This window comes from Bos grunniens, chromosome 8 (genome assembly GCF_055505025.1).
Source record: "Bos grunniens cultivar Pamir isolate PY7600 chromosome 8, Bosgru_T2T1.0, whole genome shotgun sequence".
Lineage (NCBI taxonomy): Eukaryota > Metazoa > Chordata > Mammalia > Artiodactyla > Bovidae > Bos > Bos grunniens.
In genome coordinates, this window is record NC_141172.1 from 90,580,159 (window position 1) to 90,606,114 (window position 25,956).

The window sequence follows — 25,956 nt, forward strand, 5'->3', positions numbered from 1 at the left end:
TCTGGAATTGTCTTGCTTCTTCTATGATTCAATGGATGTTGGCAATTTGATCTCTGGTTCCTCTGCATTTTTTAAATCCAGCTTGTAAATCTGAAGTTCTAGGTTCACATACTGTTGAAGCCTTACTTGAAGGATTTTGAGCATTACTTTGCTAGCATGTGAGATGAGTGCAATTGTGCAGTAGTTTGAACATTCTTTGGCATTGCCTTTCTTTGGGACTGGAATGAAAACTGACCTTTTCCTGTCCTGTGGCCCTTGCTGAGTTTTCCAAATTTGCTGGTATATTGAGTACAGCACTTTAGCAGCAGCATCTTTTAGTATTTTAAATAACTCAGCTGGAATTCCATCACCTCCACTAGCTTTATTCATGCTTCCTAAGGCCCACTGACTTCACACTTCAGAATGTCTGGCTGTAGGTGAATGAGCACACCATTGTTGTGATCTGGATCATTAAGACCTTTTTTTGTACAGGTCTTCTGTGTATTCTTTTCTTAATCTCTTTGCTTCTGTTAGGTCCTTGCCATTTCTGTCCTTTATTGTGCCCATCTTTGCATGAAATATTCCCTAGGTATCTCCAATTTTCTCTAGTCTTTCCTATTCTATTGTTTTCCTCTTTTTCACTGCATTGTTCACTTAAGAAAGCCTCCTTATCTCTGCTTGCTATTCTTTGGAACTCTGCATTTAGATGGATATATCTTTTCTTTTCTCCTTTGCCTTTCACATCTCTTCTCAGCTATTTGTAAGGCCTCCTCAGACATCTATTTTGCCTTTTTGCATTTTCTTTGGAATGGTTTTTGTACACCCCTCCTGTACAATGTTATGAGCCTCCATCCATAGTTCTTCAAGCACTATGTGTATCAGATCTAATTCCTTGCATCTATTTGTCACTTCTACTTTATAATCATAAGTGATTTGATCTAGGTCATATGTGAATGTTCTAGTGGTTTTGAATGTCCTATCTTGTCTGTGAAACACACAAGCTCAGACAAACATAAGTTTTGTTTAAGCTTACTTAGTGCTGCTTACTTAGTTTTACTCAGTTTAGGAATCATAACCTTTCTGTAATCATGACAGAGACATAGAAGAATGTTCCATGTATCCTGACAGAGAATCTCAACTGATGGTTGGAAAAGGGTGAGATGGCCATTAGGTTGGGAGCTAGAGTGTGCCTACACATTACACCAACATATTTCCTCAGGGATTTGGGCAGATGTGAGAATTAAAGTCACAGTGACCAAAGGGTTTATAGGAGCTACACTATTTCTCAAAAGTGAGGCTGAAAAAAGCTTAAAAACTACTGACCTATGATTATCTGGAAGGCTTTTTCACTTAGGACTTTGTCAGTACAACAAAAGACTCTGTGAATGTCAGAATCCATACTCTGGAAAGGAAGATAGTGGAGCAGACATGGCCACACACACACACACTAAACACATGCAGCGTCCAGGCCCACACCCTTAGCCTTCTGATTAGCTTTCTGGAAGTTCACTTGGAATGTAGACATTATGCAGTGATTCTCAGGGGAGTATATCTGAAGATGTTCAGTAAATGCTTGCTGCTTGGACATACGAACCTGTGACTCCCATCTGCTCCAGTCTGCAGCCTGAGCTTTCTCTCAGAGTCTGAGCTCTCTGCCTGGAACAGAACAAACTTTCTTCTTCTGTCCTTTTGTGTTATAGGCACACAGGGTTCTCTTGCTCAACAGCAAAGGGACAGAGGTAGAGACAGGAAAAGAGTAGCTTTAAACTTGGATCCTTTGCCCAGATTCTCTTCTTGAAAGGTGATGGAAATGAACGTTTATTCAGCTTCCAGATATGACACCCAGGTTTTTCTGGAAAACTACTGATTTATCACTTTCTGTGGGATAATGATATTTTCCCTGGAACTTCCACTGATACCTGGAATAATAGTCTGTAAGTTGTTTGCTTTATTGTGTGTGTGATTTTTTAAAATTTGCTTTTTCTCCTGTGTCTTACTTACTAGACTATAAGCTCCATGCATAACAAATAAAGATAATAAATATTGTTTCAGTGAATAAATAGGTAAACCCTCAGGAAAAGTATATCCAACCCCCACCCTTCCTCTCCCTTGTTCCTTTTCCAAGAAATGAAGAGGAATGAGAGGAAGAAGGAACTAGAAGCATTAGACTGCTCTGACCTGCAGCACTAGTATAAAGGCTGCTCTCTATCTTTTAATTGTACCTGGCCTGGAAGAATTATGCAGAATTGTCTTTAAACCCTCTAAATCTTTGATTCAGCTTTTCCCCCCAATACTCTGGTTTTCTCCAGCTGTGGTTTGATAGTTTTCATACTTCAAGAAATTAGGTAAATTGCTTTCCTTCTTGGACCCTACATGCATTTTCAGAATATTATTCCAAAAGCCTGAGATGGAATGATGAGGATGGGGAGAAAGTGTGGGGAAGCATGGGGAATGGAACCCAAGCTTTTACCCCTTAAGTCATCTTCAGGTTATGTGACATCAAGCCACCCCCACTCACCACCAATGGCAAATACATTACTAATGGACAGTATCTCAGCATATGAAGTGATCAGAGAATTTCTGATGGAACCATGATCTATCCAACTTAACCTCCAAGAATTAGGGGAAGAATTCTGAGCCTATGAAAGAGTTTGAAAATGGAAAGAGTGCTCTTCAAGGAGGGGACAGAATACATATCTAGTAATCAGTGAGGTAACTAGGAAAACAGGGCTTCTTATAGTCTAAGGAGAGGTCCTGAATGGAAGGATGCCAGCTTCATTCTATCTGCAAACATATTTTGTTTGAGTCACACACTTTTTTTTATTGTAGTATAATTGCTTTACACTGCTGTGTCAATTTCTGCTGTACAACAGGGTGAATTGGCTATACACACACATATGAAAGGTTGCTGCTATGAGCTGTGAACAATGCCTGAATTCTTGGCCTCCAGAGGAGAGGAATTCGATCTGGGGCCAGTGACAAGGCTTGATCGCTCAGAGCTTTTTGTGTAATAAAGTTTTATTAAAGTATAAAAGATTGAGAAAGCTTCTGACACAGACATCAAAAGGGGACAGAAAGAGTGCCCCCTTGCTAGTTTTTAGCAAGGAGTTATATACCTATTAGCAAGCTGTTAATTAGAGAAAGGAACTGCCTCAAAACTGAGGGAGTTGCACCAGGTCCACAACATGCATTTTGAGATAGCATTGGCACAAGGTGGGTCATCTCGGGCCATAAAATAATTGGCATGAGTCTTAAAAAAGGCAGATTTCCAAGCAAATACATAGTTCATCAATATAGCTTAAGGAAGACATTTCCATGAGAAAAACGCATTGGTTAGCTCAAGGTTTGAGACAAAGTTAAGTTCAAGTGGAACCAGGTGTCATCATGACAACACAGAATTTTAAAAGAAGAAAAAAAATGTCTGCCACTTGCAATTTTATTTCCTCTTGCCCCTTGGAGACCTCTGGCCTCCCTACCAAGGCTATTAACACTCTCATATATATCCCCTCTTTTTTGGATTTCCTTCCCATTTAGGTCATCACAGAGAATTGAGGAGAGGTCTCTGTGCTATACAGGAGGTTCTCATTATCTATTTTATACATAGTTATATATATATATATATATATATATATATATATGTATGTATGTCAATCCCAATCTCCCATTCATCCCACCCTGCACTTTCCCCCTGGTATCCATATGTTTGTTCTTTACATCTGTGATTCTGTTTCTGCTTTGAAAATAGGTTCATCTGTACCATTTTTCTAGATTCCACATGTGTGTTAATATACAACATTTTTCTCTTTCTAACTTACTTCACTCTGTATGACAGTCTCTAGATCTATCCACATCTCTGCAAATGACACAACTTCATTCCTTTTTATGACTGAATAATATTCCATTGTATTTGTGTACCACATCTTTATTCATTCATCTGTTGATGGACATTTAGATTGCTTCCATGCCCTGGCTATTGTAAATAGTGCTGATATGTACACTGGGTTGCATGTATCTTTCTGAATTATGGTTTTCTCTGGGTATACGCCCAGGAGTGGTATTGCTGGGTCATATGGTAGTTCTACTTTTAGTTTTTCAAGGAAGCTCCATACTGTTTTCCATAGTAGCTGTATCAACTTACACTCCCACCAACAGTACATGAGGGTTCCCTTTTCTCCACACCCTCTCCACCATTTATTGTTTGCAGATTTCTTGATGCTGGCCATTCAGACTAGTCACACACTATTGTAACAGCTAGGAAACTTTACATGAAATTCCAAGTTCTGATCCCTTTTGGAAAATTGGGAAATCTGGGAACACTGGGATCACATCCCATAATGCAGCAATCTCCTGAGGCTGGGAAAGAATTTCCCCTCTAAACAGAATAGAACAGTCTTTGGTTAAGCAAGTCTCTTTACTACCTATTGCCTTATGTTCTATTTCACTCACTTATACTGGTCCCTGTTGGCTGCAAGATTTCATCCCTGGTCTCTGAAATAGATTTAGGATTTTCAAAGAGACAGTATACAGTGAGTATTTCACTGGCAGAATGGAAGTGAATGGCAGTCACTTCCTGACTCTACCAGAGAGAACCAAAGCCTCCGAGAAGGTGTGTTTATCACGTATATTGAGTTGGCCAGTACATCCTTCGGAGAAGGCAATGGTAACCCACTCCAGTACTTTTGCCTGGAAAATCCCATGGACGGAGGGGCCTGGTGGGCTGCAGTCCATGGGGTCGCTGAGGGTCAGACACGAGTGACTTCACTTTCACTTTTCACTTTCATGCATTGGAGAAGGAAATGGCAATCCACTCCAGTGTTCTTGCCTGGAGAATCCCAGGGATGGGGGAGCCTGGTGGGCTGCCATCTATGGGGTCGCACAGAGTCGGACACGACTGAAGCGACTTAGCAGCTTAGTACATCCTTAGGAGACACATGTATGGAGAATATCTCTTGAACTTGAGCATCTGTCTGTGGTTGAGAATTTCTAGGTGGTGGTGGTGGTAGGTAGATTTTTTTTTTTTTGTCAGCACAAATTTTAGCTTTGCATTTTAGTCAGTAACACTTGCTAGTACCTATTTTGGAAATTACAGTCATTCTTTCATCTTTATACCTCAACTTTCATTTGTTCCAAATGGTTGAGTATCTCTCTACTGGAAAATTTGCTTAGTCTCAGTAAATGTGTGTCTGTTATTAGGCCAGATTAGTTTTGCCAAATCAGTGAATATAATATCCTCAGGGTAGAATAAATTAATACATTTGTAAAGGTAATTCCATTAAGTCATTTTGCCACAGTCAGAAAAAAAAAAAGAAAGAAAATTTCTAATGAATCCTTTGGAGTGGTTTTGTGAAAGACTCATGCAAATTCTAATTAGTCGTAAATTGTAATTTGGTACTGTTCACATTTACAATGATAGAGCTCTCTGGCCACTGTCATCTTCCTTTATAGTTGTCCCCTTTGGTTTGGCTAAACAAAGAGAAACATCCAGTTTGGGCCTGCTATTTCATCTCTCTGTGCTTCCTCATAAACTCCCTCATTCACTTCCTAACAATCATCTGTTGAGCAAATCCATTGGAGCCTTGGGTGAGAAAAGAGACCAGACCTCAGAGTGCTCAGAAACTAATAATCAAGTGAAGAATTAGGCCTGTGGGCAGGCCACAATGTGTAGCCTCAGCATCACACTGAAACTTGTTAGAAATACTAATTCACAACTTCCACTGGATGTAATGAACCAGAAAGTCGAGGAGTGGGCCCCGTAACCAGTGTGTTAACCAGCCCTCCCGGTGATTCTGACTTATGTAAATGTTTGAGAGCCCAAGTGTCCTGTGTTCCATTCACATAAACTATACCCGGAGTTTCTTCACAGAACTTCTTCAGAAATGAAACAAATAAGCTAAAGCATGAGGGCCCTGGTATCCAGAAAGGCAGGATTTTTTCCTTTGTGAGTTTTTCCTGTCTAGTACTGCTGTGTGCTCTGTGGCTATTCAGCATCCCAGGTGGTGCTAGCCAACGCAGCAGACATGGGTTCAAGCCCTGGCTTGGGAAGATCCCCTGGAGAAGGGTCCAGCAACCCACTCGTATTCTTGCCTTGAGAATCCCATGGACAGAGGAGTCTGGCAGGCTATGGTCCATAGGGTCACAGAGAGTGGGACATGGCTGAAGCGACTTAGCGCTCAGGCACATGTTATAGACAGGACCGACCTTCAACGTAGTTGTGGAGTGAATGAATCACCTGCTCCCTTGTCTGTCTCTCTGTTTAGGGTCCTCAGATTTCTTAGGCATCTTTAGTCCACACAATCTCCTTTCCACTGTCTATTGATCAGAGAGATAGAATCAACAAATTCACAATGTAGGACATATGTTTGGTCCAAACCATGAGGATGTATAGTATAAAATCAGCAACGTATTTTTAGCTGTTGACAGTGTGGTTTTCCTGCTGGCCAGAGTATCTTATTTCCACATCAAATGAATGAGAAGACTTATGACCATGCCAGGATTGTCCATTTTTCAGCTACTGAGATAATCCTTCTAAGGAATATCTGCAAAATGTAGATTATTTTTAACAGTGAGAAGTTTCTGGTTTTTCAATTTGATTGGAGGATAGCTGATTTACACCAGTGAGAAGTTTTAAAAATAGCACATCAGCTGTCTTCTGGATCACGGCCTCACTGATCTAATCATGAGTTCTGTTCTCAGCGTGAACACTGATTTTTACAGACAGTTTGTGCAGTGACTGTTAATCCGGGTTTGAACTCAGGAGCCTTAGATGTGAAGAATGAGCAGTACTTCCTAGAAATACAGGGATTAGTTTTATAACGACTTACATTTCCATCAGGTGTAGAATTATTATTTTTAGAATTATAAAACCCAATCTTATGTACCTTTGCTATGTCCTGACAATTGCTTTAAGCTGTGCTCATCAACTGTGTGGGGCTTCCCAGGTAGCTCAGTGGTAAAGAATACGACTGCCAATGCATAGACATGAGTTCGATCCCTGGGTGGGGAAGATCCCCTGGAGAAGGGCATGGCAACCCACTCCAGTATTCTTGCTGAGAAAATTCCACAGATAGAGGAGTCTGGCAGGCTACAGCCCATGGTGTTGCAAAGAGTCGGCCGTAACTGTGTGACTGAGTACGTTCACACAACTGTGCTTGCTAACACTGTGAACAGTGGTTAGTACCGCATTCTGTCACAGGCAAAGATTCTGCTGGCTTTGGGGGAGTGGTATTAATGTGACCTGTGTACTTCAGAGCACCGCGGGATCATCTGAGAGAAGATAAAGACATGTGTAGGTTATGACACAAGTAGCTTGGAGGCCTCTGAATTTTGACTCCAGGGCACAGGGGCTCCCTGGGGGGTTTGTGTGGGTAGTGGCCAGTGTTTAGGGACAGACAGGGAAAAGTCTGTGCACTCATCCCCACTCCTCTGTCTGGAGGCCTCTGCAGCAGGTCCTTGACTTGTCATCTTTCTTCCTCTTCCTCTTTATAGTGGGCTTTGAGTAGAAGAGAATTCATAGTTGCTGATCAATTGTTTTTCCCCAAATTTGGCCTTGTATTCTGTGAATATGATGAAGTATATCTGTTTCTGTTGGCCAGTTCTGCTTGCAAAAACAGACATTTAAAACTAGAATGTAAAAGAAGAATGAAATTTTCTGTTTTATTTACCTTCACAATTGAGTTGGACATCCACTTTTAATCTTAATTAAATTTAATTTTATATTCATGCTGTAATTATAATTATGGTTTTATGTAGGCCCTGATTAATTTCAGGATTCAGATGCTGCTGCTGGAAGTAATAACTGAACAGATAGGGCTGAAGATTTCAGAAGGGGTCACCTGCACCAGTCAGAAAGGAGCTTCATAAGATAGAAAGACAAAAGAACCCTGACACCCAGGAGCTCGCTTAGTACTTTCAGTGGGTTTGGCATTTGCCTGCTGCATGCATTTTCATAGGACACCACCATCAGACAGGCCATTCTGTGGCTCTGAAGGATCAAGACAAAAACAAGACCACTCCAAATCACATCTGAACACAGGCAAAACCTAAACATTCTGCTCTCTCAGCTAGTAGGAATGACTGCTGTTTCTCTTTCAGTTAAAGCTTTAGTTTGTCCTGCCCTCAGATAAGATTCATTAAGGTAATTTAAAAATTATCCCTGCTTTCTATAATTAACCAACAGATAAAAGCATGCTTCCTTGGACTCTCCTCAGAGTACCCAGTCAAAACCCCAATCCTAAAAGCTCTTGCTAACACCTTCCCTTTTAAATTTTTTTGTACTTAAAAAAAAAACTTATTGAAGTCTGATTTATAATGTGTTAATTTCTGCTGTACAGCACAGTGACTCAATTATATATTCTTTTTCATATTCTTTATTATCATTAACATTATGCTATATGGATTTAAATTAGACCTGCTTAGATATAAACACGGAGAGGGCAATGGCACCCCACTCCAGTACTCTTGCCTGGAAAATCCCATGGACGGAGGAGCCTGGTGGGCTGCAGTCCATGGGGTCGCTAGGAGTTGGACACGACTGAGCGACTTCACTTTCACTTTTCACTTTCATGCATTGGAGAAGGAAATGGCAACCCACTCCAGTGTTCTTGCCTGGAGAATCCCAGGGACAGGGGAGCCTGGTGGGCTTCCATCTATGAGGTTGCACAGAGTTGGACACGACTGAAGCGACTTAGCAGCAGCAGCAGATATAAACATATAAGAAAATCTATAGTCAATATACTTCTAAAATTAATTTTTATTGGAGTATAGTTGATTTACAATGTTGTTAGTTTCTGCTATATAGCAAAGTGAGTTGGTTATATACACACATATATCCACTCTTTAGATTCTTTTCCCATATAGATCTTTACAGAGTATTAAGTAGAGTTTCCTGTGCTATGTAGTAGGTCTTTATTAGTTACCTATCTTACCTATCCCAATTTCCCAGTTTACCCCCTCTCCCTTTCCCCCTAGGTAACCATAAATTTGTTTTCTACATCTATGACTCTGTTTCTGTTGTGTAAATAAGCTCATTTGTACCATTTTCTAAGATTCCACATATGTGATATTATATGATACTTTCTCCATCTGACTTACTTCACTTGGTATGACAGTCTCTAAGTCCATCCATTGCTGTGGCCAGCACAACAGGTAGGGATCTAAAGTGGTCGATGCACAGTTTGGGAAAAAGAAACTAGAGACAAAATTAAAGTTTTAAAGATGGGACCGGGGCACTCAAGACTTCTTGGATCAAGAGCCCTGTTCCTCAGAGCCACATCACTTTTATTTAGTGTCTTGGCATGCAGAAAGTATCTGTTGTAAAGTATCTGTTGTGCTATGATAAAATCAGCCTCCTGTGTCCCTGGTCACATCTCACATTTTATTGATTACTTTGAACTATCTTTGTTATTTTCTTGTACAAGGGGTATCTATCACCCAGCTGGAGGTCATAGACCCACATATGCTTTTGGAAAACATCTTGATGTGTGCACAAGCAATGTTCTGAACTTGCACTGACCTGGCATTCCAAGGTCCACGCTATGTTTTTCCTTAGCTTAGCAGGGCAGGACGACCTCAACTAATCAACCCGATGTACTTTTGTTTAGATTATACTGTATTGCTATATTTTGCTTTTGTTCTTTTTCCACGGTGTTTTTCTCATGGCTTAACCAGAGCAACAGGCAGCTGATTATTAACCCCTGCAATCCATGTTGCCCCAAATGACATTATTTGGTTCTTTTTTATTGTGTAACATTCCACCATACATGTGTACCACATTCTTTATCCATTCCTCTGGTGATGGACATTTAGGTTGCTTCCATGTTCTGGCTGTTGTAAATGGTGCTGCAGTGAACACTGTGGTGCATATACCTTCTTTAAAAATTTTATTGGAGTCTAGCTGATTTACAATGTTGTGTTGGTTTCAAGTGTACAGCAAAGTGAATCAGTTCTATATATACATATATGCATTATTTTTTAGATTCTTTTCTAATATAGGCCATTACAGAGTACTGAGTAGAGTTCTTTGTCCTATACAGTAGGTCTGTATTAGTGATCCACTTTATATACAGCATTCTGTACACATCAGTACCAACCTCCCAATCTATCCCTCCCCACCTATCTCTTGGTGACCATAAGTTTGTTTTCTAAATCTCTGTTTCTGTCTTGTAGATAAGTTCATTTGTACCTTTTTTTCATTTTAGATTCCACATACAGGCTATATCATATGGTATTTTTCTTTCTATGTCTGACTTCACTCAGTATGAATCTCTAGGTCCATCCATATTGCTGCAAATGGCATTATTTCATTCTTTTTTATGGCTAATATTTCTTCATGTATATGTACCACATCTTTATTCTTCTGTTAATGAACATTTAGGTTACTTCCATGTCTTGGCTATTGTAAACAGTGCTGCAACAAGCATTGGGGTGCATATATCTTTTCAAATTATGGTTTTCTCCAGATATATGCCCAGAGGTGGGATTCCTAGATCATATGGTAGCTCTATTTTTGGTTTAAGGATCCTCCATACTGTTCTCCATAGTGGCGTACCAACTTAAATTCCCACCAACAGTGTAGGAGGGTTTCCCTTTCTCCAGCATTTGTTTGTAGATTTTTTTGATGATGGCTGTTCTGACTGGCGTGAGGTGATACCTCATTGTAATTCTGATGTGCATTTCTCTAATAATTAGTGATGTTGAACTTCATGTGCTTTTTGACTATCTGTATGTCTCCTTTAGAGAATGTCTATTTAGAACTTCTGCCCATTTTTTGATTGAATTTTTTGTTATTGAGCTGCCTGAGCTGTTTGTACATTTTGGGGATTAATCCTTGGTTAGTTGCTTCATTTACAAATATTTTCTCCCATTCTGTGGGTTGTCTTTTTATTTTGTTTATGGTTTCCTTTACTGTGAAAAAGCTTTTAAGTTTAATTAGGCATCATTTATTTATTTTGTTTTTATTTCCATCACTCTAGGAGGTGGATCAAAAAAGATACTACTGTGTCAGAGAGTGTTCTGTTTTCCTCTATGAGTTTGATAGCATCCAGCCTTACAGTTAGGTCTTTGATCCATTTTGAGTTTATCTTTGTGTATGGTGTTAGAGAATGTCCTAATTTCATTTTTTTGCATGTAGCTGTCCAGTTTACCCTATGCCTATTTTCTGGAGAGTTTTTACCATAAATGTAACACCCTCTTTGAGACAACCCATAATTACTCATGGTGTGCTCTCACTGCAACAAGTAACAAACCCAACTTTTTCAGCCACAGGTGTGTTCCTGGTGGTCTTTGGCCAGAGAATATTCTACAAGTTAGTTGACTATTTGGTTATGTCCACTCTGGACAATAAATGTGACTTTTACCTCCTTAATGCTGGGCATGGCTTACTAATGAATGCATCAGCTCTGTCCTTCTCTCACTTCAGGTCTTCTGGGGGATTTTTTTAACTTTGTTTTATATAAAGCTGATTAACAATGTTGATAGTTTCAAGTGGATAGCAAAGGGACTCAGCCATGTATATACATGTATCCATAATTGGAGATTTGTTCTTAATGGGTTCATAGGCTGAAAAGATTTTAATGCTTTGAATGGAGTCACCTTAGAATCCAAAGTGAAAATATGTATTAGGGTGCTCTAGAGAAACAGAACCAGACCAGTTTAATGGATGGATGTGGGAGGTACATATTATTAAACATAATATTTACTGCATGTTAGGAAACTGTATTAAGTGCTTTATATAAACTAGCTTGTTTTAATCCTTGAGACAAGCCTCATAAGGTAGATATTCAGTTCAATTGCTCAGTCATGTCCGACTCTTTGCGACCGCATAGACTGCCGAATGCCAGGCCTTGATGTCCATCACCAACTCCCAGAGTTTGTTCAAACTCATGTCCATGTAGTCTGTGATGCCATCCACCTTTAATCTTTCCCAGCATCAGTGTCTTTTCCAATGAGTCAGTTCTTCTTATCAGGTGGCCAAAGGATTGGCGTTTCAGCTTCAGCATCAGTCCCTCCAATGAATATTCAAGACTGATTTCCTTTAGGATGGACTGGTTGGATCTCCTTGCAGTCCGAGGGACTCTTAAGAGTCTTCTCCAACATCACAGTTCAAAAGCATCAATAATTCTGCACACAGCTTTCTTTTGGAGAAGGAAATGGCAACCCACTCCAGTACTCTTGCCTGGAAAATTCCACGCCTGGGGGAGCCTGGTAGGCTATAGTCCACGGGGTCGCAAAGAGTTGGACATGACTAAGCAACTAACACACACACACAGGTTTTTTTATAGTCCAACTCTCACATCCATACATGACTACTGGAAAAACCAGTTTTGACTAGACGGACCTTTGTTGGCAAAGTAATGTGTCTGCTTTTTAATATGCCGTCTAGGTTGGTCATAACTTTTCTTCCAAGGAGCAAGCATCTTTTAATATCATGACTGCAGTCACCATCTGCAGTGATTTTGGAGCCCCCCAAAATAAAGTCTGTCAGTGTTTCCACTGTTTCCCCATTTATTTGCCATGACTACATTTTACAGATGAGCAAACTGAAACACAGGTGAATTAACTTGCCCAATTACACAGCTAAGGTTCAAATTCAAGTTGTCTAAGTCTCCTCTCTTTAAACTTTTACATTTTGCTGCCTTTGCAATACCGCCTCTGTTTCCCAGAATCTCAGTTCAGTCACTCAGTCGTGTCCAACTCTTTGCCACCCCATGAATCGCAGCACGCCAGGCCTCCCTGTCCATCACCATCTCCCGGAGTTTACCCAAACTCATGTCCATCGAGTCAGTGATGCCATCCAGCCATCTCATCCTCTGTCGTCCCCTTCTCCTCCTGCCCCCAATCCCTCCCAGAATCAGAGTCTTTTCCAATGAGTCAACTCTTCGCATGAGGTGGCCAAAGTATTGGAGTTTCAGCATCAGTCCTTCCAATGAACACCCAGGACTGATCTCCTTCAGAATGGACTGGTTGGATCTCCTTGCAGTCCAAGGGACTCTCAAGAGTCTTCTCCAACACCACAGTTCAAAAGCATCAATTCTTTGGTGCTCAGCTTTCTTCACAGTCCAACTCTCACATCCATACATGACCACAGGAAAAACCATAGCCTTGACTAGATGGACCTTTGTTGCCAAAGTAATGTCTCTGCTTTTGAATATGCTATCTAGGTTGGTCATAACTTTCCTTCCAAGGAGTAAGCGTCTTTTAATTTCATGGCTGCAGTCACCATCTGCGGTGATTTTGGAGCCCCAAAAAATAAAGTCTGACACTGTTTCCACTGTTTCCCCATCTATTTCCTATGAAATGATGGGACCAGATGCCATGATCTTCGTTTTCTGAATGTTGAGCTTTAAGCCAACTTTTCGGAGAAGGCAATGGCACCCCACTCCAGTACTCTTGCCTGGAAAATCCCATGGATGGAGGAGCCTGGTGGGCCGCAGTCCATGGGGTCGCTAAGAGTCGGACAAGACTCAGCGACTTCACTTTCACTTTTCACTTTCCTGCATTGGAGAAGGCAATGGCAACCCACTCCAATGTTCTTGCCTGGAGAATCCCAGGGATGGGGGAACCTCATGGGCTGCCATCTATGGGGTCACACAGAGTCGGACACGACTGAAGCGACTTAGCAGCAGCAGCAGCAAGCCAACTTTTTCACTCTCCTCTTTCACTTTCATCAAGAGGCTCTTTAGTTCCTCTTCACTTTCTGCCATAAGGGTGGTGTCATCTGCATATCTGAGTTTATTGATATTTCTCCTGGCAATCTTGATTCCAGCTTGTGCTTCTTCCAGCCCAGCGTTTCTCATGATGTGCTCTGCATATAAGTTAAATAAGCAGGGTGACAATATACAGCCTTGATGTACTCCTTTTTCTATTTGGAACCAGTCTGTCCCAGAATCTAAACAGTAATTCAGAATCCTGTTATGTGGAGGAACACAGGTAGACATAATAATAGTTATTAAAATGTTGGTACATTGGTAAATATATTACCAGCCTTATTCTTCTCAGTCACAATAGTTAATGAATCCATGATCAAACTCTTGAGAGAGTCAGATACTATTATCATATATCAATATAACTACAGGATTCAGATTTTTTCAGTGCAAATATTGTTAAAAGTGTATTCTTCTTAGTTATTTAAAGTAAAAATATATAGGAAACTCTTCTTTGAATAAGATAGACATATTTGTAGCAAAAGGAATGAGAGATATGTGAACATAAGTACTGAGTACAGGTATATTAAAGTGGCGTCAGTTGTTACAAGTGTTTTCCAGGTAATCCTCTTCCTGTTGGTCACAGCTGAATTGGGTATTTACATCGAGAGGTACTACTCGATCACTGTTCAGTGTTCTACTCTTTTGTCCAATCACTATTTTCAGCCTCTGATGTTCTCTGTCGTTAGTCACGGAGAATTTAATTACTCTCATTGTTTACTTGGGCTTCCCGGGTGGCTCAGTCGGTAAAGCGTCTGCCTGCAATGCAGGAGACCTAGGTTCGATCCCTGGGTCAGGAAGTTCCCCTGGAGGAGGAAATGGCACCCCACTCCAGTGCTCTTGCCTGGAAAATTCCATGGATGGAGGAGCCTGGTGGGCTGCAGTCCATGAGGCTGCAAAGAGTTGGACACGACTGAGCCACTTGACTATCACTATTGTTTACTTAATCAGTCCTTTCATGCTAACTTACCATTTCTTTTACCACTTGGCAGAATTTTTATAATGGTTTAGCCATTTTTACAACTCTTCTGACCTTAAAGCCTTTTGTTAATGTTAGCTAATAAATCAAGAACTTATTTGAATATCCAAAATAATGTAAAATAATTTTGATTAGGCACTCAAGAAAATATATCATCCAAATAATTTTAATAAGTATTGTTTTCAAAATAGGCATATGTTTAACATCACTGATATACTTTAGAAATTCTAAGGTTAATATTAAAATAGTAAATGTGCAGAAACACAATTTATAAACAGATATTGCCTTCCTGTCCCTTATCAATGTCAACTATATACAAAGTCACAGTTCACACATGATTATGGTTACTTTTCTGTTATCTGGTGCAATCAAGGGAAAACCGGTGACCTCCTGGATGTTGGTCACTCTTTGTGACCCCATGGACTGTAGTCCACCAGGCTTTTCTGTCCATGGGATTTTCCAGGCAAGAATACTGGAGTGGGTTGCCATTTCCTTTAAGCATGTGATATATGGAATATCCATCAGCTCCTGCCTAATTGTTAGGGTTGCAATTAACTTTCGTAGTTCTTCCATTGCTCCTTACAGCCAAATTCTAAGTCTAATGCTCTGTACCTAAGAAGGGAAACATTGTAAAAACACAAAGGAAAAAATTTAGTTGTAAGCATCTCAAATGCAAATGTACCATTTTTTGTAGTATACACAGAAGGTTTTAAATACTGACAGGAAAAAGTAATTTGATTCAATGTTTCATCAGTACTGCATCTCTTACTCTAAACATCTGACTGTGTATATTCAGATAAAATCACACATGTGGGTCAGTTTAGAAAGATGTGTGTGTTTGTCTACAGTTTTGATCTGTGAAGAGAATGTACAGTTCAGTCACTCTTGACTACTCTGTGAGGCCTCCAGAAAAATCTGTAAAAGAGATGGATGAGGTGACAAGACAGATCCCAGTAAAAAGGGGTTTAGGGATTGCTATCACTGAAGGACTAAGGATTAGGTCAGAAATACTTTTGTTCAAGTTCATTCAAGAATCAATCATGCTGTTCTGTAGGGATGCCGGGGGAAATTACAATTTGACCTGCTGCAGAGGAACCTTTTACCCTTGATGGCTTCTGAATAGCTCCTTGTACTTCAAGGAGCTTAAGCACATCTTTGTAGTGCCAACATATCCTGGCCTAGCTAGCACAGCAACACTTCACCACGTCACATTAATATTTGTAGAGGTATTATATGTATGTGTATGTGTGTATATATGTGCACACCCATACACATATATATACTTAATCAAAAGACCAGTAACAACTACTTTAAAATGAAGATCTATAAGTTTTTTGCTATTTTTAACTTGAAATATTTTACTTATGAAATATTTTACATTTTTAATTCTGTCAACATTCTTCATTAAAATTAGTTTGGAAGTCCAAGCCTATGCTGTATGAACCAAACAAAAATAAGATAAACATTGGAAAGAATCTACAAATTATATTACTTCATGGGTTGAAAACTGAAAGTAGCCAGACAAACTCTACTCAAATTCTGAGTTTTAGTAAAATTGCTTGAGATAAAAAATAGTATCCAGATATAGCTATTTGATAACAAAGAGGTCCCATTTCAGAGCAAGAAATTTGTGAAACACTTAGGAATAAACCTCAGAGGTGTTTATGACAAAGAAAACCAGAAAATTTGACTGGAAATTTTACTTAGTAAAGACTTATTTATAAACAGGAGCTATAACAGAAGACTGACTGAGAACATAAGTTAATTTGTAGAACTAGTTCAATTCTGGCCAAAATCTGAAAAGAATTTTCTTTTTTCCTTGGCAGAGGCTATTGTAAAAATAAGCATTCAGAAGACCAATTGGTACTTTGAAAAGAAGCACAAATGGGGGAGGTGACTGGCTGCATGTTGCGAGAAAGCATCGGTAAATATATGATACAAAGCTAAAGCTGCTGTTCAGTGCCTAGGCCATGTGCAAGTCTTTGCGACCCCACAGACTGCGGCACACCAGGCTTTCCTTTCCTTCACTATCTAAAAACTAAAGTAGGGTTTCTCAACTACACTGACATTTGGGCCAGGTAATTCGTTGTTGTGGGGGTTGTCCTGAAATTGTAAGACGGTTTTTAGTAGCACCTTCTTCAGTTGTGATAAACAAAAACACCTCTGGATACTGACAGATGTCTCTTAGGGGTCAAAATCATTCCTAGTTGATGAGCACTGAGCTAAAGAAAAAAAAAAAATCAGAAATTAATGAAGCAGATTTGAGAGTTCAAAAACTCTCTAATTATATGTAAGAAGGTTATGAAAAGGTAGGCATCAATGAGCAATGAATAAGAGTTTTTAAAATAGATGTGCACAATCAAGTTTCATATTATACATTAAAGTTAACATTGTGAGTAGAATTAAATAAAGGAATCATATCATTAAAAGGAACTAATATAAAATAGACTAAACCTATGTATCTGATCTCTGGGGCAGTGATTGTTGAAGGAAACTAAAAATTCTATCATGAAAACAAACATCAATGTTTTGACACAAATGGCATTAGTTTAAACAAAATTACAGACAGGGATAAGCATTTAAGCCCATTATAAGAGATTTAAGATTAATGTGTATACCAGAGGGCAGCAAAGGGCTAGAAAGTAAATGTTTCAGACTTTGTGGGGAGGGCCAACTTCATGGGCATGTGACCTTCACTTGACTTAATGCTCTGTCGTTGACATCTTGAAATTCTTAGTGTGGAGCTCCTTGTTAAAAATTGTGTTCATAATTCATTTCAAATTATGTAGCCACTTCTGTTTGCAGGCCACTTGTTTTCTGTTGAAAGTACTGAACTCTGCGGTTGTAGCATAAAAGCAACTATAGAATATACATGAATGAATGTGGTCATGCTTGAATAAAACTTTATTTATAAAAACAGCCAGTGGGCCAGGTTTGGCCCTTGTATGTCACAAGGGAGTCGGACACAACCGAGTGACTAAACAACAAATACTATAAAGCATATAGAAACAGATAAAGAACCATAAATGAATGTCCCACTTCCAACATTTTCAAAGAAATAATTATTAGCAGGACAACTGTTGAATTAATACAAACTTAATGATTAATTTCCATACCAAAGAAATCATAGTAAACCTGGTAGCCTCAGAAAACACTCACAGGAGCATAACTCAAACTTTGAAGAATATGTTTGAAGAATTATAAAAAGGCACCTAGCTTTTGACTCAGTACCTTCACTCCTAGGAATTTATCCCAAGAAACAGATCAAAATTAGAGAATATTGTGTGCATGAAGATATTCACTAGAGATTTATTACTAAAAGAGGAAAACTGATAACAATATAAATATCTACAATGGAAGTATGCTTAATTAAAGTATGATTCTACTGATTTTTTAAAATTGTATATGTACTCTCAATAAAGATGATCCAGCTTATAAAGTTGAGACTGCAACTTGCGAAGTACAGTGGAAACAGTGTCAGACTTTACTTTTTTGGGCTCCAAAATCACTGCAGATGGTGACTGCAGCCATGAAATTAAAAGGCACTTACTCCTTGGAAGGAAAGTTATGACCAACCTAGATAGCATATTCAAAAGCAGGGACATTACTTTGCCAACAAAGGTCTGTCTAGTCAAGGCTATGGTTTTTCCAGTAGTCATGTATGGATGTGAGAGTTGGACTGTGAAGAAAGCTGAGCACCAAAGAATTGATGCTTTTGAACGGTGGTGTTGGAGAAGACTCTTGAGAGTCCCTTGGACTGCAAGGAGAGCCAACTAGTCCATTTTAAAGGAGATCAGTCCTGGGTGTTCATTGGAAGGACTGAAGCTGAAGCTGAAACTCCAATACTTTGGAAAAGATTCTGATGCTGGGAGGAATTGGGGGCAGGAGGAGAAAGGGACGACAGAGGATGAGATGGCTGGATGGCATCACTGACTCGATGGACATGAGTTTGAGTGAACTCCGGGAGTTGGTGATAGACAGGGAGGCCTGGCGTGCTGTGATTCATGGGGTCTCAAAGAGTCAGACACGACTGAGCAACTGAACTGATATGAAAAAAACAGACAGTCAATGCTATGTTTGCAGAAAGGCAAAAATTATGAATGGATAATGAAAAATTCTGGAAGGAGTCAATAAGAAAGAAACCAGAAAACAGTCTTTGAGTTCCAGCTCAGTCTAGTGCTCAGCTGGAGTCCTGGGCCTGTGGTGTTCGGCAGGGCCCCATTTGGCATGACTGTGAACAAGTTACTTAACTTCTGAGACTCAATTTCCTTTTCTTCAAAACAGATGTAATAACATTACACTGTCTATATCATGAGGATGTTGTAACTTAAAAGATAGATATGGTATGGCACAGTGCTTTGCACATGGAATGCTTTCAAATGTTAGCTATTGTTATTATTAGCAAAGCATGGCAAATTAAAAGTTTATTTCCTTTTTAGTTCAGTTGTTATGATGATATTTGTGCAGTTAGAGAAACTTCTAACAGCTGTCTTTTAAAATGTAATGATTAAGACTACAGCGATCTCAGTAGGTAGCAAACTAAAACTATTAAAGCAGGGACAATAAAAAGACTATTTTGAAGATTTCACCAAAGAAAAGAGAAAAGAACTGCTGAAATGTCTTACATAAGTTGCTAAGCAAAGTCACAAAGACAATTAGAATGAGCACAGGGAAGGGTAATGAGGGGCGATAAAGCTGCCACCAGACACTCACACAGGCAAACTCACACACATCTCTCTGTCCTTTAGGACAGCTGATTAAGGCAGCAGAGGAGCAGGGAAAGGGGAAATTATTCAACCACTCTTGTCATGAACATGCTCCTCTACCCAGATTCTCCCCTAAGATGAGAGAGGAAGAGAAGTCATACCATCACATTACGGCTAGGAATCTTTGTTGTTTACTCCTGGTCCACGCCTTTGTCCCCACCTCTCACTGTGGATGAATGGGTTTCCAGATACCATGTATGTAGCTGGATGGTCTGGGGGGCTGACTCAACATGAAATTCTCTCTAGTCATTTGGTTCCAAGAAGGCTCGTAAGAAAAGCATTTAACACAGTAAATCTGGGCTTATTCCCCAACTGCACGATGATTTTCATTGCCACAGAGGGCCAGGTTTTGGTTTATAAGACTATCCTACCTTTTTCCTCTTCTACACCTGGGAATATCTGTTAGACTGAACCAGTGTTCTGTTTACCCACCATGCCAGAATTTGCAAACACCCTCAGCGTGTGCACACGTATAGAACATAATGCAAAAGAATATGTTTAAGGAATTTAAACCAATGTAGAACCTACAGAAGGTTGATGAAAGTAAGATGCCCTATCCCTCCCAGCTCTGAGTTCTCAGCATTTTGACTATGTTTGCACCTCACAACACTTACAGATGCAGTGAGTGCTCCAGTCTAGAACTTTGCCATGGCCCTGCCCTCAGGGACAATGCTCGTCTTCTTCCTGTGGCACTGTCGTGAACCCTAGCTGGGCCCCGCAGTGTGCACTCTCCAGTGCTCCATAACCTCTGCATTTCCTCAGCTGGCCTTCAGCTCCCTCGTTCACTCTGAAATCCATCGGTCACAGGTAGAACTCCCGCAGCCTTGGGACAGGGCAGGGAGTCCCTCTGTTTTCCCTCCTGGTGCTCCTGTCTTGTGTGCTCCTTCATTTTCCCTCCCTCATTTTACCAAAGTGTTGTGGCAGAAATAATGGAAATTCAGGCCAGCTTGGAGCCCTCTCCTAATAGCAGTAGACATATCTTCTAGAACTGAGTTTCTTAACCTTGGCACCTGTGATGTTTAGGACTGGGTGGCTCTTTGTTGCAGGGTCTGTGCTGTGAATAGTGACATGTTTAGCAGCATCCCTGGTCTCTACCTACTAAACACCAGTCGCAGCTCCCGTCTATTTGTAACAACCAGAAATGCTTTATAGACTTTGCCAAATGTTCACTGGACAGGGTGTCTGTGTGTGCATGTGTGTGTGAAATCACTCCTAGTTAAGAACCACTCTTCTGCTTGGTCATTTTGTATGACCTCCTGATCACTTTTATGTAAAAATGTCCTTTAAATGAGCACAATGATTTAAGTATCATTATTCATCACCTACAATTTACGAGGGAATTATTATTAAACCCATTTTTCAGGTGAGGGAATGGAGGTTCTATTTGCCAAATATTACACAGTTAATAAGTGGTAATATCTGGATTTGAACACAGATCTAACTAGAACTCTCACCTTTTTTTCTACTTAACAGTGCAAACCAGGGTATTATCTTGCTGGTTCATAGATAACGTGTATTTTCCCTGTGTCCTCTCATGACAGAAGGAGCAAGAGAGCTCCTCCCTCATGACCTGATCACCTCCCTAAGTCCCCACCTCTGAATAGTATCTTATTGGGAGTTAGGATTTCAACATATGAATTTGGGAGGGACACAGACCTTCAGTTCATCACAATATACACATAACACATGGAGTAGTATAGTAACAAAAAAAAAATCAAAGTGCTACATCAGTTTAGCTGATATTACATTATTAAAGTGCCAAATATCTTTTAGAACAAATAATTTTCTTAAAATTCTACCTTCTAGTTAAATGGAAAAATAATTTATATTTGAGGGTAATTAGATTCACAGGGTTTTCCTTTCCCCAAGCATATTGGTCTCTCAGTTGAAGTTTTATGTTACAGATTTCAAAGTGGTTGATTCACATATGGAAAAATCCAGATATAATACCGACCTCAGGTAAGGCTTGATCCGAGGTTTCAAACACTCACTATTTTCCCTTCATGTTTCATGGCCTTTCTTAATGCCAGTTCCACTCTCAGGCTCTACACTCTGGGCCAGCAGATCAAGGCTCCCCCTTTATGGTGGTGCTTCAGGCTTCACAGCTTCGTTTTACACCATCTAAAAAGAAGAAGGCAGTCCCGCAAAAGAAATAGAGTTGATTTATTTTTCTCTTAAGCCCCAGAAAATATTTGGCTCTTTCGAGTCATATGCCCATCCCTGAACCCCTCAGTTCAGCCAGAGGATTGGCTGTGTAATTTGCTTTAGCTCTTCAAGGCTTACTCTGGGTTAGTTGTGGGGTCAATCCCCTTTAACTTATAGATCTAAAATTGAGAAGCAGTGATTCCTTAAGGAAAGTTAGGAATATAATTCCAGAAGATGTGGGAATGGATGCTAGAGGGGACCAAATAATATGTTTTTACACCAATTCTGTTAACCTGTCTATTGCACTTAGCAGTTTTCATTATTTTACAAGCCATCTCCCCACCCACTACACTGCCCTCTGCCGTCTCAAGACCACCCCAGCCAATTTTATCACAGAACTTTTACTATAGACCTATTTCCTTTACCAGGTATTGCTGAAAACTCTTGACAAGTGCCCAAGTAGACGCTATGGTGAACCAACACCCACAGAGCGGGTCTCAGCCAAGGCCAGGGCCAGGTGTGGGGACAGCCCACTGCTTCTGAGAGAGGGCTCCCAGCCAGTCCCTGTCATTCAATCAAAACCTCTCTCGATCATCAGAACTCTAGGGCCAGATTGTTGTCACTACAAGTAGGCTAGCACTTCATTCCTCAAGCAAAGGAAAGGGGCTGTGTTTGAGCACCTACTATGCACCAAGCAAATGCCATGTGCATATCGTGTCTTCCTACAACCACCTACGACGTGGGTTTTATTACCCCACTTTAAAGATGAGGAAGTGGAAGCTCTGGAAGGTGAAGCAGCTTACCCCAAGCACACCTCCATAAGAGGCCGAACACACATTCACTGACGTGTCTTTCATTCCAAAGCCTGTGCTTTGCATCAGCCAAAATGAGCCCCCCAGAAAATCAATGAATATGTATTTACTTAAAATCTATTGTACATCAAGAAATATGCTCGATGTTATTTACATATGAGTAAATATAAAGCATTTCCCCTTTTCCCCAGGAATGAATGGAAGAGGAAAAATGAGAAAGCAGGAAAGATAAAACCCTTGTGTAATGAGAAGAGCCTTAGTCATCTCAGTGGTCCACACAGTACCTAGAAATCAGCACCAACATGTAATAACGAGAGCATCTGCAGGAAGGGTGAAGTTTCTTCAATGGGAGTGCAGGGCAAGACTTTTTTAGGCAGCGACACTGAATCCCCAGAGAAGTTAGAGGGGGCTGAGGCAGCCCTGTGGCAACAGTGGGGATCAAAACTGCATTTGACGGCGAAGGTGAGCGGGCAGTGTGCATGCCAGTCCTATCACAGGGAGTCTCAGCTCTGCCTCCAGGTTGGTGGGCCCTAAAGGAATTCCCACTAGAGAAAGGTGTGCAGCAATACACATAGGCTTTGCTGAAATTCAAATTCTGCATCTGAAACAGAACAAATAGGAAGAGTATTTGCTCATTCCTGGGTTATCTTGAAAAGCTAACATAGCCATAACACTTGGGTGTATTCTTCATCTCATAGGGTAGGTATTATGTGGATTTCTTTCAGCTCTGGCAAGAATATTACCTTTAGGCACATCAAAATGCGACATACCCTCTATGCACTTCAGTCTCTACGTATACCTTATACCTGTCATCCTAAACCCGTGTAAACTTTGGACAGGTTGTGAGTTAAATCATTCCTTTGCCCGTGATCCATAATATACAGCAGGATGACACAAAAGCAAATAGCTAGTTTTCTCCGTTCTGTGTCTTAGAGATGACAGTCAATTGTGTACGATCTGGCTTGTTGTGCAGACAGCCTAGAGCAGAAGTCCTTGGATTGGGTTCTGCAGAGAACTAGGCCTGAGAGAGGGTCACAAAAGCCACAAAAGAGACGAGGAGGATGCCTGTGTGTGTTTCCCCCTCCACCACTTCTCCCTGGCACCTCCCCTGCACCCGCTTCTACTATTGGAGCTCTATGTAAGAGTGCGTCTGCGAATATTTCACTACTAAAGGTTCACAAGCCATAGTCCTAGATGGAAACATCGTATTTCTGCCTCTGAAATGCCTGAGTTATGCTCAGAATGACAGTTTCTAAGACAATATGAAGTTAACACGCTAGAGCTGTGGTCCCCAACCTTTTTTGGCACCAGGGGCTGGTTTCGTGGAAGACAATTTTTCCACAGACAGAGGGATTGGGGGCGGGGGATGATTCAGGCGATGATGAGAGCTATGGGGAATGGCAGATAAAGCTTTACTGGCATGCCCACTGCTCACTTCCTGATGTGCAGCCCAGTTCCTAACAGGTCACAGACCAGTACCAGTCCATGGCCCAGGGGTTGGTGACCCCTGCTCTAGAGGACGCCAGCTACTGGGGGCGAGTGCCCCCTGAATATGCATGGGAACCAGTTGCTTGGTATATAGTAGTGCTGGGCATGACACCCAGAAAACAGAATTTCCAGAACTTTCATGAAGCCCGTCCATCATGTTCTGAGACACCTCCCTCCCCAATTATTTAATCCTTTTACTAATTAACCTGCACCCAACAAGAACCTCTGGTGAGTTCTAAGTAAAGCATCAGGGCCTTAAGCCTTTGCATTGTCCATCCCTAGTAGCTCAGCTGGTAAAGAATCCGCCTGCAATGCTGGAGACCTGGGTTCTATCCCTGGGTTGGGAAGATCCTCTGGAGGAGTGCATGGCAACCCACTCCAGTATTATTGCCTGGAGAATCCCCATGAATAGAAGAGCCTGGTGGGCCACAGTACGTGGGGTCACAAAGAGTCAGACATGACTGAGCGACCAAGCACATCCCGACTAGTGGGGCGAAGGATAAAGTCTGTTTTCCACCTGACCTGCCACCTGCAAGTATTGGAAAACGCATTTAAGACAGGGGGGGAAGCTTTTGCTATATTTTGAGGTAATCTCAGCTATTCTGAGAAACGACATGGCAATTCTAAATTTGACTGGATGAAAATTGAAACACCCAGTTTAGTTCCGTCCATTTAAAGAAAATTATGTATGAATGTGTGAAACATATACATATAATACCTAAATGTATATAACCAAACCAGTACTTCATCATTGGAGAAAACAGCCAGTTTTTAGTTAGTATTTTTACATTTTTTTCAACAACTTACATAAGATGATACCCCTCTCCGAATTCCTCTCCTGTTCCTATTAATGTGTGGGAACTTGCAGGTTGATATCTGGGCCTAAATCTCCCCCAGTCTTATAAGGATGAAATAACAAAGCCTCTCACCTCCTTAGGAGAGCTGTTTTGAGGTAGGATAAAAGTTGCTATTGTGCTTTTAGCCTCTGACAATTGACAAATGTAAGAAGTTGGACAAAGGAGAAAGATTCTGCAAAAAGAATTTTCCGTACAAATGAGGTGGTAAAATGTCTTTGCTATGGTTGATGGTTATACACTAACAAGGTTTTGTTAAAAATGTTCTGCTAGGAAAATAGTGAGGATTCCAGGGCCATATCCAAAAAGATACAATGTGCTATTCAATTTTAAGCATTCATTATCATTGATGGAGGGAAACATAATTAGAAGCTTCCATTTTGATGACAAGCCTTTTCCTTTCTCACTGAACCCAAAGTTAATAATGTTCAGGCCTCTGTCTCCTGCATTGCAGGTGTATTCTTTACCCTTTGAGCCACGTGGGAAGCCCCAGGCCTCTGTCATTGAGTCTTTGGGGGAATGTTTTATTTCTTCTGTATAAAGAGAGTAAACTGGTGGCAGTTTTACTTGGGGAGGGCGGGGGGAGAAATGCACGGTGGGCTCTATCCAGGAGCCTGTGGACAATCTAGGGTGCGCGTTTACAGACACCAGGGAGAAGATCTGTGGATGTAAAAGACTATGTTAGCATGTGGGGCCTGAATTTATACAAGTTCAAGGATGTCTTTTGGAGTCATTTGGGGAATGAATTTTACCAGCAATTCTTCCTTAAGTGAAAAGAATCATTAAGTCATTTCCTTTCGAGCACATGACATCTTTAATGTTTCTTATGGGCTGTTTGTGAAGTGAAATATTATCAGTGCTCACATGGAAGTTTTCCAAAAATAGAAGGCCCTGTAGGCGGATTTAACAAGGGCCATGCCTCACTTGGCTCTGCAGGGCTGATGGGCTCATTCTGGTCCGACACAACCCACCCAAAGCAAGAGCTAGCCCTCGACCATACAAGGATTCACCCATCAAGTCCTAGGTTTCCAGAACCTCTCATCGCAATTGCAAAATCTGTCTGTGCGCCTGAAACTAAAGAGCGAGCATGTGGTGAAGATGCCTGAAGTGAGCAGTAACAGAAGGGCTGGCAGCAGTCAGTGGGAGTGAGATACTTTGACATGACCTCTCACAGTCCATGCTTGCTCACGTGCGGCAGTCACCTTTGGAAGCTTCCTGCACCCCAGGGCTCCC

At 40.7% G+C, this 25,956-nt stretch overlaps 1 protein-coding gene, 1 long non-coding RNA gene and 1 other non-coding gene across 11 annotated transcripts in view; 2 read left to right on the plus strand and 1 right to left on the minus strand.

Moving 5' to 3' along the window:
* The window catches only part of PLPPR1 (phospholipid phosphatase related 1), a 595,523-nt gene that overhangs the window by 474,786 nt on the left and 94,781 nt on the right, over positions 1-25,956 (plus strand). The window lies entirely within an intron of this gene.
* LOC147367670 (uncharacterized) overlaps positions 13,778-25,956 on the minus strand; it is a 111,843-nt gene continuing 99,664 nt past the window's right edge. Inside the window, exons 2-3 of one of the 2 annotated variants that reach the window (XR_015131978.1) lie at positions 21,379-21,545; positions 13,778-13,884 (exon numbers count right to left, since the gene is read on the minus strand). This is a non-coding gene — a long non-coding RNA (uncharacterized LOC147367670). Of the gene's footprint in view, positions 13,885-14,808; positions 15,271-21,378; positions 21,546-25,956 lie in introns of those variants that run through there. The other variant, XR_015131977.1, reaches the window with a different exon arrangement.
* On the plus strand, positions 14,408-14,479 carry TRNAC-GCA (transfer RNA cysteine (anticodon GCA)). The gene has a single exon. It is a non-coding gene; the product is annotated as a tRNA-Cys (tRNA).